The sequence below is a fragment of the Xenopus laevis genome, chromosome 8S, assembly GCF_017654675.1.
Source record: "Xenopus laevis strain J_2021 chromosome 8S, Xenopus_laevis_v10.1, whole genome shotgun sequence".
Taxonomy (NCBI): Eukaryota; Metazoa; Chordata; class Amphibia; order Anura; family Pipidae; genus Xenopus; species Xenopus laevis.
Genome location: NC_054386.1, coordinates 13,841,631 through 13,863,688, shown reverse-complemented (window position 1 = coordinate 13,863,688; position 22,058 = coordinate 13,841,631).

Sequence of the window (22,058 nt, the reverse complement as noted above, 5' to 3'; positions counted from 1 at the left end):
TAATGTACTTGTAAAGTGTAATCATGTCCCCTCGCAAACACCTTTTTTCCAGAGAAAAAACCCCCAACCTTGACAGTCTACCCTGATAATTTAAGTCTTCCCTCCCTCTAACCAATTTAATTGCAGTTAGTCTCTGCACTCTCTCCAGCTCATTTATATCCCTCTTAAGGACTGGAGTCCAAAACTACACTGCATACTCCAGATGAGGCCTTACCAGGGACCTAATAAGAGGCATAATTATATTTTCATCCCTTGAGTTAATGCCCTTTTTTATGCAAGAAAGAACTTTATTTGCTTTAGTAGTCACAGAATGACACTGCCCAGAATTAGACAACTTGTTATCTACAAAGACCCCTAGATCCTTCTCCATTAAGGAAACTCCCAACACACTGCCATTTAGTATATAACTTGCATTTATATTATTTTTGCCAAAGTGCATAACCTGCATTTATCAACATTGAACCTCATTTTCCAGTTTGCTGCCCAGTTTTACAGTTTAGACAAATCACTCTGCAAAGTGGCAGAATCCTGCATGGAACCTATAGTTCTGCACAATTTAGTATCATCTGCAAATATAGAAACAGTACTTTCAATGCCCACCTCCAGGTCATTAATAAACAAGTTGAAAAGCAAGGGACCAAGTACAGAGCCCTGTGGTACTTAACTAACAACACTGGTCCAATTAGAAAATGCTCCATTTCCCACCACTCTTTGTAGTCTATCTTTTAGCCAGTTCTCTATCCAGGTACAAATACTATGTTCCAATCCAGACCAACATTCCTTAATTTAACCAGTGACCTTTGGTGTGGCACTGTATCAAATGCTTTAGCAAAGTCTAAGTAAATCACATCCACTGCCATCCCAGAATTGAGGTCCCTGCTTACCGTCTCATAAAAATAATTTAAGTTAGTCTGGCAAGATCTATTATGCATAAAACCATGCTGGCACAAACTCATAGGGGCAGATTTATTAAGGGTCGAATTTCGAATTTGAAAAACTTTCGAAATTTGAATTAAAAAAAACCAACCAAAATAAAATCAGTTTTTTTGTGGCCGAATAGGTCCATTTTTGATCCAATATGTCCATTTTTGATTGAATTCAAATCATACAAATCAAAGTAATATTGCATTAGATCGAATTCGATTTGAAGTTTTTCCAATAAAAAACAGATTTTTCAAAGTCCACCAATTGACTCCAGATAGGTTCTAGGAGGTCCCCCATAGGCTAAAACAGCAATTTGGCATGTTTTTATATGGTGAATAATCAAAATTTTTAAAGAGACAGTACATGATAAATTTGGAAATTCTAATTTTCAATGTTTTTTCAAAGTCGAAGCACACAAAAATTAGAATTTTTAAAATTTAAATTTAAATTTTAAATTTTCACTTCGACTTTTGATAAATCTGCCCCATAGTTTATACATACAAGTATATATAAATGGAACTATTCCACAATCGATTCTAGGTTAGAATTAACTCAAAAAGAGGGCTTGTGGGAGTATTCCAAGGCTAAGTCAAATATACAAGTACAATAGAAGTGCCACTGCTATGGTCAAATTTGCTACAAGCATATAATAGAGAGAGAGGATTGATCAATGCACATTCCCTGGCCCACTGTTTTCTAAGTAATGTGGCATCTATACAAGTGTATGAATTTTCAAAAGAGGGGATTTTAGTAACACATGTATGATCATAACATTGACAAACTACCATCCCACACAAAAGTAAACCCCATATGGTCAGGTCTGGACTGGGATTCAAAATAGTAGTATTTTAACTAAGCAGAGGCCCAAACAGCCCTCAACCAGCCCAATAAGTAATGTCTGTCTATGGTATCTTACAGCAGCCTTTCTGGCATTTGCCAGAACACACAGATTACCTGTCCAGGCATGCATTTTGTAGTCCTAACTATTTACCTTTGATCTAACACCTCCCTGTATAGTTACATTTCTTTGGGAAAAGTGTCTCTTGACCTGGGCATTGGTCCCAGTTAACAGGCTTCATCCTGCCATGCCAGTAGCTTTATCATAGATTTTACTTCTTAAGGGACCTCTCATGGCTCAGCCTCTTACCTGATAAAAAAGTTAAAGTATCTATTATTTGGCTATACTTTAACAAATATTCAGTATATATCTGAATAAGTCACACTTCCAGTCATGTTCTTTGAAGAATTAATACCTGACTCTATGAGGATCACGATACCATTGTGACTAGATTACACTTTCACAAATCTATTTTCCGCCAACACCAACTGAAAAAGTTCAATGGAACCATTGTGATTGGATTTCTGTGACTTTAAATGCCAGAATATTTCCCTACCACTCAGCTGAACTGAAGAAGTCGCTTAGATGAGTAGTGAAATGTTTTCGAGAAAAACTCAGAAAGTCGACTTGTTTTAGACTTAACTCTACTAGATCCGTATATCATCACCTTGATGAATAAGAATCCCTGAAATCATAATTGGCTTAGTGAAGGAGAGCAAATAACAATTCCGTGTAAAAAGTATTAGGGCAGAGACACGCAAAATTCAGTGAAATCGTCTCTTCTTCGGGCGACTAATCTCCCCGAAAAGCCTTCCCGTCGGCTAGAATCTAAATCGATGGTGGGATGGCTCGGAGCACTTCATTTTCTGAAGTCGCCTGAAGCTTCCTGGTTAGGCAACTTCGGGCAATTTGGAAAACATTTGAATGCCATCCCGCCGGCGATTTCGATTCTAGCTGGTGGGAAGGCAGTCTCTGCCCTTAAGCAGGTAAAAAAAATGAGGAATGGGAGACTTTCACTCAACTTGCACAATTCCAAGGAACCCTTTATGTTGGTGGTTCAAACCAAAAATAACCAGTAGTAATTTTTTTTTTTTTTTTTTAAATACAAAGCTATAATATTAAATATAAACCATTCCATGCAGAGTGATTATGATATTAAATGCAAATGTAGAATGGACTCAATATCCTTGAAAATATTAAAGCAAAATGATCCATCAAATCGAGTAAAAAGGGACTGAGTGTGATATCAGCCATAAAGTTAACTAGTACAGTCCAAAGGAAATAGGACTGAACCCTTACACAGACTTTCCCCTACACTGATTTTAAAAAAGTACCCAATTTCTATTGGGTGGAAGAAAATGTATCTTTGATACTCTTAATGTGTATGGAGCTATGCAATTTGTGTCTCTCCATGAACTTGATGCTCAATTAGACTTTCCAACATCTTAACTCACAATACTGAGAGTTATAGGTAACAACAGCATATGGAGAGGGCTGTCCGTTTAGCATCTCTGAGTTCTGAAATGCCTTTTAATGCTACTAATTAAATGTGTTCAAATGCAATGTATGAAAACCCTTGCCAGCCAGACATGCCTAGACATGGTTGAAATTTTATTTCCCCAAAAAGCATTTTAATAGTCTGGACAAATAGCTCAGGAAATCTTTGTCTTTGGGTGGACAGATGCTGGCTCTCCAAACCTCGGCTTTGTGGCATTTCACAGGATTTAGCAAATTTTACAATCTGAACTGTCATGGGCACGCCCCTGTGCAGTTCCAAGGAAACCACAAAAACAGATATATGTTTGCTCCTTTTTTTTATCGTTCTTGATTACCAGATTTATACAGTATTCATTTAAAACCGTCTAAAGAGCATGACATAATAGTGAAAAAGGATCCAAAATTTTCGTTTTTTTTAAACATCGCAAACATAAAAATGTCTTCTTGCAGTTTATATATTTCCTTTATGTCATTTTACTTATTCAAACATTTAATGTATAGAACAAAAGCAAATTATAAATAATAATAGTTTGTTTACATATGATTTCAATAAAGGAATCTAGTTTTCATGCCGGATATTTTTCAAAGAAATCTCAGCATTGGTATAGGATAAACTGGAATATTGTGTTTTCTCAGAACTCATTTGGAGGAATCTATAAAATAATAAAAGGAAAAAAATTGAAAATGAAAATTATGACATAAAGGCACAAAAACAGCGCACATATTGTCAGTAAGACAAGTATGTTTCTGTATAGGGTTACTAGCAGTGCTTTAACTGTAATTAGCTTTGCACAAGCAATTTATTGATTGACCCCATTGGTACATGGGGCATAGTTACCAAAGGGTAAAAAGAGTTGTCTAAGCAATTCTATATAAAAGGCCATGGGGCAAATTCACTAAGATTCGTAGTTGCGCCAGGCGCAACTTCACCGCACTTCGCCACACTTCGCCAGGCGTAGTTTCTCCAGCGCTCCGCAAATTCACTAAAATCCGAAGTTGCGCACAGGGGTAGCGTAAGATTGCGAAGTTGCGCTAGCGTTGATGCGCTAAGCGAAGCGAAGTTACGCTAGCAATGGTTAATTTGCATACAGCGCCAAATTCAAATTTCAATGGAGGAATACGTAGAATCACTACAAATGCCTGGGAAACCTTCAAAACATCAAAAAAAACTTTTTTTTTGTGTCCACTGTATAGTTAAGTTGCCATGAATTAGGAAATGTAGGGAGGAAGGAGGGGAGCCCCAAAATTTTTTTCGATCTTTTTCAGCCTATCACCCATAATATAGAAAACACGCCAGCGTTTTTTGGGACTTAGAAAAAATGTGAACTTTTTTGAAGCAATCCCTATCTACTCTATTGCGCTTCGCCTGGTCTGAGGTGGCAAAGGAAGTCTAGCGTAAAAGGTAGCGTTCAGTACACTGCGCGCGTTAGTGAATTTGCGTAGTTACGTCCGTAGCGAAAATTCGCCAGGCGTAAGGGTGCGAAGTAACACCAGCAAATTTACGCCATCGTTCGTTAGTGAATTTGCGAAGTAACTATATGCCCAACGCTAGCAAATTGACGCTAGCGTTAGGCGCTTCGGCGCTTAGTGAGTTTGGGCCCATGTGTCGCCTGTTGAAACAAAATTTTTGAAAATTCTCTTCATCCTTTAGGAACCAAGTGCCTAAATGTGGCCATATATGGCTGCCCAAACTGCACAAAAGATTGGCCCACAAAGTGATCAGTTGACGGCCATGAATGCACCTGGCCACCTTTCATAACTAAATGGAGTGTGTTTGGATGCAAGTATGATGAATGGTGTAAAGAAGAATTTAATCCATTTTATTGGAACTGCACTTGAGACTGCATTCATGAACAACTCCATGGAAATTGTTTTATAGGAATCACAACAATCACAATAAATTTTTACATTAAAACTTATACACACACTGCTTGAAGTACAAACCTGACATGAAGAAAATTGTGGTGTTATTAAGAGGGCGATAGTTAATAACAGTTAAGGGTCACCCCTTAGAGCTCATTTTGACATCTCCTTAACGCCAGATAAAAAATCAAGTACACAGTGCAGTCCTACCTTGGGTCATCTGCCTTTACCTAACTTGCTTATCTGAATGATGCTCCTAAGTCCTTGGGTTGTGCTAGTAGCCTTGATGTTTAAGGGTGCAGCTTGCTCTGGCACATGAAAATCTTGTACTTTACACCTTATTAGCAAGTACTAGCTGAATCTTGCCATCGTAATAACACCAGCTCTGGAATAATCATCTGGATGCAACTTGCATCTCATTTCTTAAACAGACGCAACTTTGGCTCCAAGATTGACACATCAGGTGCAAGTAGTGGTATGAACATTGCATCATGTCTAAAAATGATGACTTGCACCTTTATTGCATTTTCATATGGTTATTAATTGAGGCATCCAGCATAATTATAAGCGCCTGTAAAAGCTGTCTCGCAACTTATTCAACTGAGAAAACTGGGAGAGTTTTGTATTAACTGCTAATATGTTAGAGGAGAGCAATTTGATGGAAGCAAATCTGCATCTATTTTACGAACTAGCCATGTGTTTAACTTTCATTAATAAGATGTATTATGCTTATTTGCATTGTATTTTCTTTAGCTAGGGTTTGTTGTTTGTAACACGTTTCACACAGCAGTCTATTGCACAACAGCTTTGTTCATTAAGGGCCTTTTTTATCAAAATCTGAGTTTTTAATAAAAAAAGTCTGACCAAACTAGAATCTACAAATGAACCTTATTAATATTAAAAATGCATTATTTAATCGGATCTGGGACAAACTCTATAAAATCGAGTGAAAATCCAAATCGTACAATTTTTTCGGGTTATTTTTCCCGAATTGCTCCTTTTTTCTGGCTTTTCCCCAAAAAGTCAAAATAGTCAGATTTTCTGGCTAATTCCAATGCAAACCACAGAAACTTCCAGATAGGATAGGGACCTCTCCCATTGACTTATATACCTTGGCAGGTCTGAGATGGAGGATTTTCAGATTCCTCGGGGTATAATAAATCTCAAAACAAATTGAGATTTTTTTCCCACTAAAAATTCTGATTTTATAGTAAAAGAAAACTCGAATTTTTTCGATTTTGTAGCATTTGGACTTTAATAAATAAACCCCTAAATGTTAATGCAAGGCTCTTTTATGTAGTCCATACAGTGTTGCTTTACCTGTGGTTGTCATCTGGGAATTGTAGTTTAGTGGCAGCTGGTTACCAATTGTGCAAGTATACTTGTTTGGTGCAAACACACTTTTAGCTAAATATGTCTAGTGGCTACTGTAGCCACTGTTACATAGTCTACTTGCACTTGCAGCAATAGTTTCTTACAGTACCACAGCGTTTCATTGCTGGCTCTGTTCCCTTTTTGAGAGTTAGTACAATCAGCAGTAGCAATAAAAACAAGAAGTCATTTGTGTACAGTTTCCAAAAACACCAGCCAAAATATAACAACCCATGAAGCCTGAGTTATGTGATAAAGAGGGGGAAAATACTGAATTCTTAAAGATCAAAAAGAGGTGATTAATCACGAATTCCATTTATGGATCACTGGATTGTTCATTTCCTTTTCACTGAAGTTCAGAACCAAGAACAAGTCAAATGAAAAAAGAGAAAATGAATTGTTCCTGGATGTATCTAGAAAACGTGCATTAGAGAAAGATTATTCTGATGCATTTTTATGGATTCCTAATAGTAATAACCATTTTACTGCCAACATTCAGGAGAGGATTTACGGTATAAAAGGTGTTTTATATATGATCTGAAGATTTATTTTTTTAAGATAGTTTAATACCTTTAAGAGCCCAGTGAGGACATCTTTGATTTACTCTTATAAAGGGAGTTAGGGATTTGTCTACAGAACATTTTTAACAATTTTAAAAGCAAAACTGTCTCAGGCATAGTAAATTAAAGAACCTAGCCTCAGGTGGCACTTCTGCTGCACTGGTTATTAGCCCCCGCAAAAGAACTTATATGTGCTCCCACAGAATGGAATTTTAAAATCCGAATTTCAAGTGTTAAACTGAAATCTCAAAGGGCTATGTCAGAATGCCAGCGACCGCTTCACACCCATCGATACACTTCGCCAGGCGAACGCTGGCGACATTTCGCTAGCGTTACTTTGCCAATGTGAGCGAAGATGCGATAGCGTTCATTTCTGCCTTGCACAAATTCGCTAGAGGTCTTGTGCTCAGGTTAATTTGCATACAGTGGGAAATTTAAAGTTGAATGGACTTCATGTTATATGTTGTAGCAAATACATTACATTTCCACTTTTAATTACACATGTCCAGGGAACCTTAATAAAGTCAATAGAGTTGTTATATTGCCGTACACATGAGCCCACTGTATAATTAATGTTCCATATGTTAGAAAATGTATGGGGGAACCCGGTTACCCCAAAAAAAAATTTAAGGACTTTTGCAGCCTAGCGCTCTGAAAAAAGGCAAAAGACTCCAGCGTTTTTTGAACTTTGATGCTTTTTCCACTAAAGAATATGATGTAAGTAACAGAAGATTGAGGAAGATCTATGTACTCCAGTGCACTTTGCCTGAACTGTGCTGGTGAAGGCAAGTCTGGCGAAAGAAGTAACGTTCAGTAAAAATCAGCGATTTTGTGAATTTGTGAAGTAATGTCCATTCCCCAGAGCGAATTGTCACCTGGCAATAGAGTGAGAATGAGTGATAGCTAGGGTTGCCACCTGGCCGGTATTTTACCGGCCGGTAAAAATGTTGCATGATTGCAATGTTAAGTATAGGGAAAAACCATAAAAACATAGGAAGGCCGGTATTTTTTTCCAGAAAAGGTGGTAACCCTAGCGATAGCGCCTATCTCTTTTGCTAGCGAATTGACGCCTGCACCCATTAGTACATTGTCGATGTCCCTGCGGGCGGTAATGCCATTTTGCCCTTTAGTAAATCTGCCCCTATGAATTAGTTATAAGTTGCAGAGCTACCATATATGAAGAAGGACCTCCGCAGTTTCTCCAGAGTTGGTGTGAGATGTTAGGGTATGCAGTACCATCTGTGAAGAACTTTTAATAATGTTTCCATGTGGTTAAAGGATTTAAAGAAAGAATTTGGAGGAAAACAGACATTGATTTTTTCAAATTTTGTGGCCCAATGTGCTAATGGTTTTCAAGGTCTTCTAGTAGTTCATTTCGTATCAGAATGTCAGTGAAACTGTGCTAACTCAATCAGGTATAAAATGTTACAGTCAATACAAGCACAAACATTTTGTCACGACCGGCACCCAATACCAGAACAAATGCCAAGTACCCTGGTCTCGGCTCGGTTTCACCAGTAGTGTGACCACCGTTGGGCTTTGGGAGGAGCCCTCAGCTTACTTGGGTGCCACCTGGACTTAACAAGGGGAACAAGGCGAGATGTTCTGGCTGGCAAAGGGGCACGGCTTTTGGGCCGAAGGTCACAGTACAAATGGAGCAGGCAAAAGAATCGTCAAAACAGGCTGGGTCGAGGCAGGCAGATATCAAGTATTGTCAGGCAGGCAAGGGTCAAAACCGGGTAATCAAACAGATGGGGTCAGGCAGAAAGAGTAGTCTAGATGCAGGCAAAAGTCAGGATACGGATATCAGAATTGTCAGGAACAGGCAGGGATCAAAACCAGAATAACAGACACAAGTTTCACAGGAACAGACAGCACAAGGCTTCAGGAACCACAGAATCAGGATTCTATCACGGGCAAGGGGCTGTAAACAGAATGGTCCTTAAATAGTTTCAAGTGCTGGCGCAAACACGCCGCGCGCGCCCTAGAAACCAAGTTGGCGCCGGCGCCGGCTCAAGGACCATTCGGCGGGCGTCCCCACCGATGGCGCAGCGGGCGACCCCGACATACAGGTATCCCCATACCCCTTACACATTTGAGCCAGTTAGTACATTGCATGCAAATCGCATGACATTTTTAAGTGCAATTCTGCCCCTGTTTGAGCAACTAGAACTGTAACTAGTGATTGTAAATAAAACCTTATGCATTTAAAGCTTCATAAATATGTATTTCATAGTTTGCTTAACTAGTGTTTCAAATCTAAAAATTGAGTGGGAACAACCTTCTTTAATGTACTTCATGACCATGAGTAATTTCTTTGCTTCTTACAATGTCCATACTGTAGGGCAGCACCAGCTTCCTGTTCAGTATCAAAGAAAGTGAATGGTTCATAGCAATCATTTTTTATAAATCAGCAGCACATTTTATATATCTTAAAAGGTCAGTATACAAATGTGTTCTATATAAACCAAGTAAAAATGGCCTGTGTTTAAGCTTTTCTCTAGCTATTATTTATTTTACACAGGGGGAAATTTATATAAAGTTTAAACAGTCTTTATATAAAGTTTATATCTCTTTTTTAAATGTTGATTCAAAGGAGTTAGTAAGAATAAAAAATAATGATCCGTTACTACTTTCAATATTTTCAAAACACAGGTTTTTAGTTAATAGCTAGTACGAAATTGCCAAGTCACCATAGCACATTGGATAAAGCCCTTAAAGGGGATGTTCACCTTTGAGATAACTTTTAGTATGATGTAGAGAGTGATATTCTGAGACAATTTGCAATTCCTTTTCATTTTTTATTATTGAAGGTTTTTGAGTAATTTAGTTTTTTATTCAGCAGCTCTTCAATTGGCATCTTAACCAATCTGTTAACTAGGGTCGAAATTCCCCTAGCAACCATGCATTGATTTAAATAAGAGACTGGAATATGAATAGGAGAGGCCTGAATAGAAGGCTCAGTAATGAAAAGTAAGAATAACAATACATTTGTAGCCTTACAGAGTATTTGTTTTTAGAAGGGAGTCAGCGACGCCAATTTGAAAGCTGCAAAGAATTGGCTGTTCTATAACATAATAAAAGTTACCTTAAAGGTGAACCACCGCTTTAACTAATATTTCACTTATCCTTGGCATGCTCCCATAACCCCCTTTTTAGAATTTAGCAGAGATATTCTCATGAAAAGTAATCCAAGCTTCCACGTGTAGCACCCCCACACTGTCCATTTTAATTTTGGTCTAATGTTTTTAAATATGAGCAGGGCCGCCATTAGATATGGGCCCCACCCACCCTGGCGCCCAAGCACCACCCCAGATCCCACCCACTCCACATCACAGTTAAAAGACCACACAGACATCAGCGCTAAAAAAGTAAACCCCCCCCACACACACAAATTATAAAAAGCTATTGGTGGTCAGGGCCCCCTTTTAAGTTAAAAAAAAAACTTTGGCGCCAGGGCCCCCCATAAAAGTTTTTTTTTTAAAAAAACATTGGTGCCAGGACCCCCCTTACAAGTAAAAAAAAAAATTGGGGCCTTAAAGAATATTTAAAAAAAAAACATTGGTGGCAGGGGCCTATAGAATATTAAAATAATACATTGGTGGCCAGGGGATTAAAAAAAACAACAAAACACAAATTGGTGTTCAGTAGAATTGAACTCATGGCTTCAGGACTTCAACTTCGCCTCCTTACGTGACTTTGGGTGGTTTTTTTTCCGCTACAGGACTTCAATTTCGGTTGTTTTCGTGACTTTGGGTATTTTTGCAGCTTAGGGACTTCGACTTCGGTTATTTTCGTGGCATCGGCTATTTTCGCTGCTTCGGGACTTTGGCTGTTCGGCTTTTCGCCACTTCCGCAGTTCGGCTGTTCAATACTTCGAAAATGGCCACATAGCTTAGGCGCTCTCAAGGGGGGCCGGCTCTTTCAAAAGTGCAGCACTGCCGGGCCCCCCTTCATGCCCGGGCCCAGGACACTTGTCCACTACCCTGTTGCCGGCCCTGAATATAGGTGTTTGTGTTTGCCAACCTGACTGTCCCTTCTCAACCTGTCAGTTATAGCTTTCAATGCTAACAGACTACTGCTTCACAAATATGGCAACCCCTCAGAGGAACATGCGGGATCAGGCAATGTAAAAGCATAGGGAAAATACTTTTGTGGCAAAATTATAAATAGCAAGCAAAGACAGTGTCATGATAGAAGTAATAATAATTTCATTTCTGGTGTCAGTATCTCTTTAAAGTTGTATGGTTGCTTTGGGTATTTTCACTGGTGCAGATAAGTGCAATAGAACCCCCATTTTAGGTTTTTCAGGGGACCAGAAAAAATGTAATTGTTAGTGAATGAGCCAGAGTCTGTATCGTAATGTAATAAAAAGTATGCCCACATCTAGTAACCCATGGCAACTAATTAGATTTTGTGTTTTCAAACATTTGACACCACTTGCTAAATGATTACTAAGGGTTACTAGACAAGTACCAACCTTAAAGGAGAACTAAACCCTTAATTAAAAAACCCTACCCCCTACCCAACATAGACCCCCTCCCTGCTCCCCCCAGCCTAGGTGGTACCTTTGCTAAAGGCCCCTCTTTACTTACCCCTCAGATTCAGGGCATTAGAGTTCACGGCAGACATCTTCTTCTCTTCCGTAATCTTTGTGAAGTAATTGCCGTATTGGCGCATGTGCAGTTAGAGCAATTTTCTGTTTGCCACAACTGCGCATGCGCTGAAAGTCACGGAAATTGCGGAAGCCCCGGAGGAAGACCCGAGGATTACCAAAGAGGCTGATGATGGCACCCGCTGGACAAAATCTGCACGAGGGGTAAGTAAATAGTTAGGGGCATTTACCAAAGGTACCACCTAGGCTGGGAGGGAGCAGGGAGGGGGGGGCTATGTAGGCTAAGGGGGTAGGGGATTTTAGTAGCAAGGGTTTGTTTCTCCTTTAAGACCATTTTACATTATCCCCTAAGAATATATAAAACTGTGTTCAATTCTAGCCTTTCCTTTGTATGCAACTGTAATCAGTAATAAATCTAAAATATTTAAACCTGCACAGCTATGGAAAATAAACTGGAGCTCAGCAAAGATACATTGTCGGAAGTATCTTACATTTCTTTAAATTCGCTTCTAAGTTAAAATTAACTTATAATATCTTCCATCTGGGGATGTATAACCAATTATCAGGCGTGTCGTGTGAAATGGATACTAATGACTATGTAATTAACATTTACAGTATTTTGGATTTGTTTGTTAATAATTCGACTTGGAAAAATGACTGCTTTTGTGTGAACCTCATGTTTTCCATTAGTACAATTATTAATTTGTGTTAATTTCCTGAGTTAATTTCCCTGCTAAAGAGCTTTAGTTTTATGCTACACACTCATCACTTCTAGGGTGGTCCAGAAGTCTAGATCTACTGATTTGCTGATGCCTTAAAATTTGGATCTCTATAATTTGTATACTAAAACGTGTTTATTTAAACATTAAATAAACATAATGGGATTATTTTGCCTCCATTAAGGATAAATTATATCTTAGTTAGAATAAAGATATATATATATATATATATATATATATATATATATATATATATATATATATATATATATATATATATATATATATTAATTTATTTATCAAACATTAAAAGAGCATTATACAAATATCGACGTTTCGGTCCGGGTCTTTGACCGTTATCTTGAACGGTCCAAGTTATCTAACGGTCCAAGACCCGGACTGAAACGTCGATATTTGTATAATGCTCTTTTAACGTTTGATAAATTAATTTCTCTTTTAAAAATTCCAGTGTGCGCTGCTCACTACCTATGGACTTTTGGATATTTGACATGGCAGCAGCACTTGGTTAGTTACAGTTTGACGGTGTGCGAAAGACTCTCTTTGGTTCTTGGTTTTATATATATATATATAATGTCAGTACAGTGAGCGCACTCTTTCCGGATTTAAAGTATAGATGGTGGTGCGTTGGTCAAGGTTTTATAATATATTCCAGTAAATGGATCCGCACTCCTTCATTTTGGTGAAATAAATCAATGTGCTTTATTCACAAATTCATCTCCAACGTTTCGGTCCTCTCTGGGACCTTTTTCAAGGATAAATGACATGTGTGCAAGTGAGTACTTAAATCCCTTTCAAAATTGGCGCCAAGTGTGACGTCATGACGTAAAGGCAAAAATAAAATCCCATTTTTACTTTATTAACTAAAAAGAAACCTATCCCCAATAATAAATCTGTACCATTTTTATAAGAAACCTGACTGTAAGCAGTAAAATTCTCCCTTGATTTACTTGCTCTGACTGCTGCGGATACGAATCTCTACACGGTCGCCGGCTGCTCTACAGGGAAATTAACAAAGCTGCTTGAGTTCTGGGAAGTAAGGTGGGGGGCTCCCCCTACTGTTTGAAAGTATGACCCTTTCCCTGTAGAGCAGTTAGGGACCGTCTGACCGTCCTTTTCACAGCAGTCAGAGCAAGTACAGTAGATGAAGGGGGAATTTCACTGCATACAGTCAGGTTTCTTATAAAAACGGTAGACATTTTTTAATTAAAATATATTCAGGATAGGTTTCTTTTTCATTAAAGAAAGTAAAAATGGAATTTCATTTTTTTGCCTTTACATTCCCTTTAAACAGCTGTTGAATTCTGCTTTGTACAGGGCAATGTCTATGTGTGGCACAGTTTTATGTAAAGTATAAATCTATGCATATACAACAAACTTGGGAGGTTGCTCTGTCCGCTGATGAGCCTGCAGTATTCCCATACTACCAACGTTTTTGACTGGGTGTCCAAACATTCCTGGGTCTCATATTCTGCTGGCTTTTATTAAGCGTTCTGAAAATAAAGCACACTTTATTCCACTCAGTCTTGCATACCAGAAAAAGACAACTGATGCAACTTATGAATCCAGTTAGAGTAATTTCCCAGCGGTAGGGATGTAGCGAACTGTTCGCCCGCGAACTAGTTCACGCGAACTTCGACCGTTCGCGTCCGCCGAATGTTCGCGAACGTTTGGGAACGTTCGCAGTTTGAGTTCGCGTTCGATCGTTCGACCATTCGACCATTCGAATTCCTTCGACCGCTAAAAATCGAACGATTTCCATTCGTTCGAACGATTGTAAGCATTCGATCCAATGAAAAGCATTCGATCTAATGGCTTCGATCGTTCGATTCGAATGAAAATCCTTCGATCGAACGATTAAAATCCTTCGATCGTTCGATCGAACGATTTTAGCGGGTGTTCGAAGTTCGCGAACGTTCGCATTTTTTGCCGGTGTTCGCGAACACCAAATCGGCAGTTCGCTACATCCCTACCCAGCGGTACTTTACTGCCACAGAAGGTATGAAGATGGCACCTGAAGTGGATGGACCAACAGGAGCAATGCATAATGCAAATTACCATGCAGACAGACCCATTGGGGCCCATTTACTTAGTTCGAGTGAAGGAATAGAGGAAAAATAGTTCAAATTTCGAATGGTCGAATATGGCTACTTCGACCATCGAATGGGCTACTTCGACCTTCAACTACAACCTTCGACTTTGAATCGAACAATTCGAACTAAAAATCGTTCGACTATTCGACCATTCGATAGTCGAAGTACTGTCTCTTTAAAAATTTCTTCGACCCCCTAGTTCGCCACCTAAAACCTACCGTGGCCAATGTTAGCCTATGGGGAAGGTCCCCATAGGCTTCCTAACAATTTCCTGATCAAAGGAATATCCTTCGATCGATGGATTACAATCCTTCGAATCGTTCGATTCGAAGGATTTAATCGTTTGATCGAACGATTATTCCTTTCGATCGTTCGATCGTAGGAATAGCGCAAAATCCTTCAACTTCGATATTCGAAGTCGAAGGATTTTACTTCGACGGTCGAATATCGAGGGTTAATTAACCCTCACAGATAAACTATCCAACATCAATAGAGCTGATCTAAATCTACTCTGGCAATCAGCATATGAGACTTGAAAATGGATAACAACTTTATTTTTTATTTTCTACATGTATCCTAAGAATGCAAGATTTCCCATATGCAGCTGCTGGGCCATTTAACATACCTGTGTGAATTTCCTGTTTCCCATAATGAAGTGGAAGACAATCAGTTCTGAAGTTACCCTGTTTGACTTTAGTCTTAATGAGAGAAGAAGTACCCTCTTGTCTGTTTAAATAGTTTGAGGATCCCTATGTCCCTCTGTTTGTCACACCACAAGAAGGGTTTCTGTGCTTCTGCAAGGCTTATTGCAAGATCAAAGTTTCCTGGCGCTCTCAATAAAACAGGAGAGCAAAGCCCAAAGAATCAAAGAAACAAAGGAAACGTTTAAAAGATAAGAATCAGTCTGAGATATGACATTTCATCCAGATCAGATCCGGTGCAGAAGTTCAGTTCAAAGTTCAGAAGGAAAGAATACAAAGCCATTGGTTTTAAATCTTTGTCAGTAAGCATTTCTGCCTGCTTGTGATGTGCCTGCTGTAAAAAGCATAATATGACCTGGGTTGTGCCAGTTTCCTTATGAAACATATTTTGTACTGGTTTCAAATGAAAAAAGTAACGCAGAAAATCTTATCTGAGAAAAATAAGAACATGAATGAGATGAGGTGGTTACGGTAGGGATCGGCAATGTTTAGCTCACCAGCACCTACAGAAGTCAACTCTCAACATCACCTGCCAGAGAGGGATATTGTAATTCTTAAATTATGGCATTTAAGATTTCAATTATTCAGAGTTCACTGGGACTGCAAAGTGTACACAATTAACAACACTGTAACATTAATAATTCTATTAACAATGAAAGTAATTCTATTAAGAATGAAATGGAAGAATCCCCTCTTATTAGTACAGAATGTTTTCAATCTATATAAAGAAACCCCTCCCCAGCTGAAGCCATTGGTTTAGTTCGGTAACTTTCAGCAATTCTTTTCAATGTGTAGTCAACTTTAGCTTAGCATTAGTGAAGGGCGAATTTCTCCCATTTCGCTTCCCTGAAAAATTCTTGAAACGGCGAAAAATTCTTGAAACGCTAATTTTGATGGTGACTATTCCGACACTGGCGGCAATTCCGACGCTGGTGACAATTCTGATCCATTAAAGCCAATGGGCGCCTATAATTGCCGCCGGCGTCGGAATTGTCGCCATCGTCAATAGTCAACTTTAGTGTAGTCAACTTTAGCTTAGTATTAGTGAAGGGTGAATTTCTCCCATTTCGCTTCCCTGAAAAATTCGCGAAACAGCGAAAAATTCTTGAAACGCAAATTTTGATGGTGACAATTCCGACACTGGCGGCAATTCCGACGCTGGTGACAATTCTGATCCATTAAAGCCAATGGGCGCCTATAATTGCCGCCGGCGTCGGAATTGTCGCCATCGTCAATAGTCAACTTTAGTGTAGTCAACTTTAGCTTAGTATTAGTGAAGGGTGAATTTCTCCCATTTCGCTTCCCTGAAAAATTCGCGAAACAGCGAAAAATTCTTGAAACGCAAATTTTGATGGTGACAATTCCGACACTGGCGGCAATTCCGACGCTGGTGACAATTCTGATCCATTAAAGCCAATGGGCGCCTATAATTGCCGCCAGCGTCGGAATTGTCGCCAACGTCAAATATATTTTGATGACAGCGAATTTTCGAAATGCGGAAATTCGCCGCGAATTCGCGCCTGCCGAATAAATCCGCCCATCACTACTTAGCATCCTGTTGGCTAGTTTCCAATGTGATTTATCAGGTAGTCACTTAGAAAGTGAAAACTGCATACATTTTGAAAATGATAATTGCAATTATCATATATAGTACTAATATAAAGATCACATAGGAAGATTTTAAGATGAGCTGTTTGGCCATTAAGAAAAGTAAGACTTTTGTGTGTATGAGAGAACTAGACAAATATGTTGTCTAGTTGATTTCAAGGCTAATATAGCTAAGCAGCACTTTAGCTATTTGATAACTTTTATGAAGGTGCAGACACTAAGGGGGTTATTTATCAAAGTCGGAATTTATCTCAATATTTTCTGCTACAAACTCCGATCAAATTCGATTGGGTTTTTTACGCTTATTTATGATTACATTTTCCCGATAATTTGCTTTGCGGGAAAAAAATCTGATTTTCACAAATTTTTCGGACTTTTTCATCCGATTTTCAGGATTTTTACGACATTTTCACCCGAAAACTCTGAAAACTTCGGGGTTTTGCCCGAAACCCAGCGCACATCAAAAAAACATTTGGACTTCTCCCATTGACTTATATGCAATGAGATGCCGGATTTTCAGATTCTGACTTTTCCATCCTCGGGGTTTAATAAATTCCGAAAAAATCTTGATTTTTTTAAAAGTCCGATTTTATTTAAAAAATCACGAATTTGTTGTGATTTTTGCATTCAGAGTTTAGTACATAACCCCTTATGGCTCAGGGCACATGCTCATATTCAGGGAGATTAGTCCCCCGGCGACAAATCTCCTCTTCTTCGGGACAACTAATCTCTCCGAACTGCCTCCCACCGGCTAGAATGTAAATCACCGGCGGAATGGCACTCTGACCGCTTTGTTTTCCTCGTGAGGAAACTTCTGGCATCTTCGGAAAATGAAGCGCTATCCTGCTGGCGATTTACATTCTAGCCGGTGGGAGGCAGTTGGGTAGATTAGTCGCCCCGAAGAAGAGGAGATTCCTTGCCGGGCGACTAATATTCCCAAATCTGAGCATGTGCCCTGACCCTAAAAGCTTTTTTGCTATCACTCTACTATAGTTCCTATAGCAGTAACTGGTCTTCAGGCTGGGTTTCCAGGAATACTTAGCAAACAGGCACCTGCCATAAATCTCATGCTAATTAGCTTTCTGACTAAGCATTATTAAAATAAAGGCAAACGTAAACATACTATAAAGCTATATGGTTGATTTGGTGCTGCTTAGTCATTACAAACACTGGACTGGAGTTTTCACAACCTGGGACACTTCAATAAAGTGATTTGTCTAAAGAGATGCCCCAGGAATCAATCCACTGAATCATTGCTTATAAATAGTTTGCACAATTTGAAATAATAAAAACTGAAATGTTTAAAAGGAACATATGTACCTCCTACTGGAACATTTGAATGTTACTTCTGAAATCAGTGTTCATTAAAGTGCTTCCAGTAAAAATATATTAAATGTAACATAACACTAGGGGAAGTTTTAAACCACTGTGGTCTGTTGAGTGTTCCCACAAAGTTTAATGCTCTCCCTTAACCAGTTCCTTCCATTAAATGAATCATTAAGGGGCAGGCAGAAGGATGAAGAGTGGGAACAAAATGTTCATGTGTTTTCCCTATGGTAAATGTTTAAGTATTTTTAATGCAACGTTCCTCCATCTGAGACTTACTAGTTAATTTCCTGAATAATTTCACTGGACCAATTGCCACTCTGACCCATTTCTGATCCAGCAAATTAACTCATACAAACAGAGAAGGTGGTCATTGCCCAAATAATGTCTGGTTAAAGTGGTTGTTTAAAGGAGAAGGAATAACATGTTACAATTGGGGTGTCAAAAGTAAGCCACCCCCAAGTGACTCTTTTTACTTACCTGACATCTCCGGCCGGTGCTCTGATCAGCAGAAACCTGCACCGGTTTTTATAGCGAGCACCATGGAGAGGTCCTCTTCCTGCTTCATCGGTTTTCAAATTTCCCGGGGCAGACGCATGCGCAGTAGAGCGAAATAGCCTTTGAAGTTACATACGAGAATGGGCAACCAAAACTAGCAATTCGCTAGTTCTCTGATTGCCCCCATATGAGGTAGGGATGTCCATCTACAGGTGATAATTTGTAGATGTGGGGCTCCAGTCAGTAATATTTTCAGTGAATGCCACATGTTCCTAAAAATATATCAGGGTCACTGGTTATGCTTTATATAAATATAGCCTGGCTAAGGGAGGCCAGAGCAAATCAGGTCCAAAAGCCTTAGAACAAACATTCTCTACACAATCCCCTATAATAAATAACCCCTTTCAAAATAGCATTAATTCTTTTAGAGGGTCGGACTGGAACACGGGGGTTCCACACTTCTGGGCCCCCTCCATGCATGTGCAAACGCTGGCATGCACCACGTATGCGCAAACACCGGTACAAATGCCAGCACGCACCGAGATGCACATTTTTTCTTGGTGCTCAGAAGATTAGGGGAGATGGCATGAGCCGGCGGGGCCCATGAGGGCCGGGGCAACTGGGTTTTTTCCTGATGTCCCGCTGACCCAGTCCGACCATTGTAGCATACATTAAGGGGCCGATTCACTAACTTCGAGTGAAGGATTCGAAGTAAAAAAACTTCGAATTTTGAAGTGTTTTCTGGGCTACTTTGACCATCGAATGGGCTACTTCGACCTTCGTCTACGACTTTGAATCGAAGGATTTGAACTAAAAATCGTTCGACCATTCGATAGTCGAAGTACTGTCTCTTTAAGAAAAAACTTCGACCCCCTAGTTCGCCATCTAAAAGCTACCGAACTCAATGTTAGCCTATGGGGAAGGTCCCCATAGGCTTTCCTAAGTTTTTTTTTTTTTGATCGAAGGATATTCCTTCGATCGTTAGATTAAAATCCTTCGAATCGCTCGGTTCGAAGGATTTAATCGTTCAATCGAAGGAATAATCCTTCGATCGTACGATCAAACTATTTGCGCTAAAATCCCAGTAGAATATCGAGGGTTAATTAACCCTCGATATTCGACCCTTGGTGCATCGGCCCCTTAACAAATTTACAAAGCTGGAAAGAAGGAATGTACTGCGGATACAAAAATAATCTGTCTATATTTCTGTCTATATAAATTGAGTAAAAAGAGTAAATTAAAGTTTAGTCCTACTTATAATTGGAATGTATTTTCCTCTGCAAAACATGAGTAGCAGCAATGCAGCTTGTGTTGTGCCGATACAAGTCTGGCATTTGGTTTCCACTACTTGCAGCTCCCGCAGTAAAGATGCGATTAACCTCAAATCTTTTCTGGGGCTGCTTGTTTTGTGCAATCTAGTTATTTGTGGCTAGTTATTAAATAAAATCAAACTGAAACAGTCAGTTCTTGAGTGGTAAATCACACCGACTTAGCTACATTTTTATGATTGATTCTGTGAAGTGACTCAGAGTTGGAATCTCTCATGATATATTTTCAGCAAGATACCAAAGAAGTCGAACTGTTTAAAAATGTTTGTTTTGAGAGTGAGATTTAGTATGGCTTGACACTATTACAGCCCAAAGTGGCAGATTTATTGGAATCTTTGTGTAGGAATCAGTGGGAGGCGAAAAACAGAAAGTTGACATGATCTATGGTTGTAGAGCATATGAGTGTCCAATCTTAGCCATTTTTGCACAATTATACTTGGCAATGGATTTTATGAAAAAAAGAGTGATTATTTAAACATTTGGCTGAAATATATATTCTAATTGTTTTGACCATTTGTTTTCCATCCATTTCAAAAGACAGAATCATTGCTTCACTCGTCCTATTGAAAGTACCCTAATAAATGCCCGATCTACCCTAATGCGGGGAGATTATTTGCCCAAAGAATAAGAGATTTGTCGCTGGGTGACTAATCTCCCGAAATAGCAGTGTGTGCCCTGGCCAGGGTCGGATTGGGCCAGCGGAACACCGGGAAAAAACCCGGTGGGCCCTGCCGCTGACCCAGATCCGTGATTTTCGATGCTGCTTCCTGCTGCGCCGCCTGTAAAACAAAGTGCGCATGCGTGCCAGTGCATAAGCGCTCACACTCGGCGGCGCTGGTCAGTGCACACAAATGCGGTGGCATGCACACGATCGGCGGCGCACTAGAGGGGTCTGGAGGGGGGCCCTGGACAGCAGCCCCAGTGGGCTCTGGGTCCCCCAGGCCGACCCTGGCGCTTAAAGGAGAACTAAAGCCTAACTAAAGAAGTAGCTAGAAATGTTGTACATTATGTTTTGTGCTTCTGTACCAACCCAAGGCAACCACAGCCCTTTAACAGTAAAGATCCGTGTCTCCAAAGATGCCCCAGTAGCTCCTCATCTTCTTTTCTGCTGATGCTGCACATACTCTGTGCTGCTGTCACTTACTGAGCTTAGGGACCCACTCACAATATACAGTACACATAGAATAGAAATGTCACAATATAAGGCTGATTAGTAATTAATACAGATAATTACTACATGGCATCACAGAAACCAGTGCAATTAGCATCAAAATTTAATAATCAGCCCTGTAGCATCAGCTTATATCACAGACCAACCTCATTTTCTGCTGGATAATTAGTGACGAGCCCTAAGCTTAGCTTCTCAACAGCTGCTCAGAGCCCACTGAGCATGTGAGTGTCACAGACACTTTCCAAGATAGTGACCCCCTGTGACAAGTTTGAAGTCCTGGATCTTTGCTGCTAATGACAAGCTGAAACTTTAGGCCGGTGCAATAAGTTTATTAAATAGAATACAGCGTTTATAGCCATTTTCATTTTTAGGCTTTAGTTCTACTTTAAAAGAATCAGACCAAACTAAAAAAGTCAGACCAAACTAAAATCCACGATTGGACCTTTTTTATTATTTAAAAAGCACGATTTATACAGATCGGGTAAAAACTAGATAAAATTGAGCGAAGATCCGAATTGTACAATTTTTTCGTATTTTTCTCCCGAATTGCTAGATTTTTTTAGACTTTTGCCTGAAAAGCTCACGATAGTCAGATTTTCTGGCTAATTCCAGAGCAGACCACAGAAACTTCCAGATAGGATAGAGACCTCTCCTATTGACTTATATACAACCTCAGCAGGTCTGAGATGGAGTATTTTTGGATTCTGACTTTTCCCATCGAAGGATTTAGCGCAATTCGTTCGATCGATCAAATCCATCGATCAAAGGATTATCCGTCGATCAGAAAAACCTTGGAAAGCCTATGGGGACCTTCCCCATAGGCTAACATTGGCCTCGGTAGGTTTTAGGTGGCGAACTAGGGGGTCAAAGTTTTTTTTAAAGAGACAGTACTTCGACTTGAATAGTCGAACGATTTTTAGTTCGAATC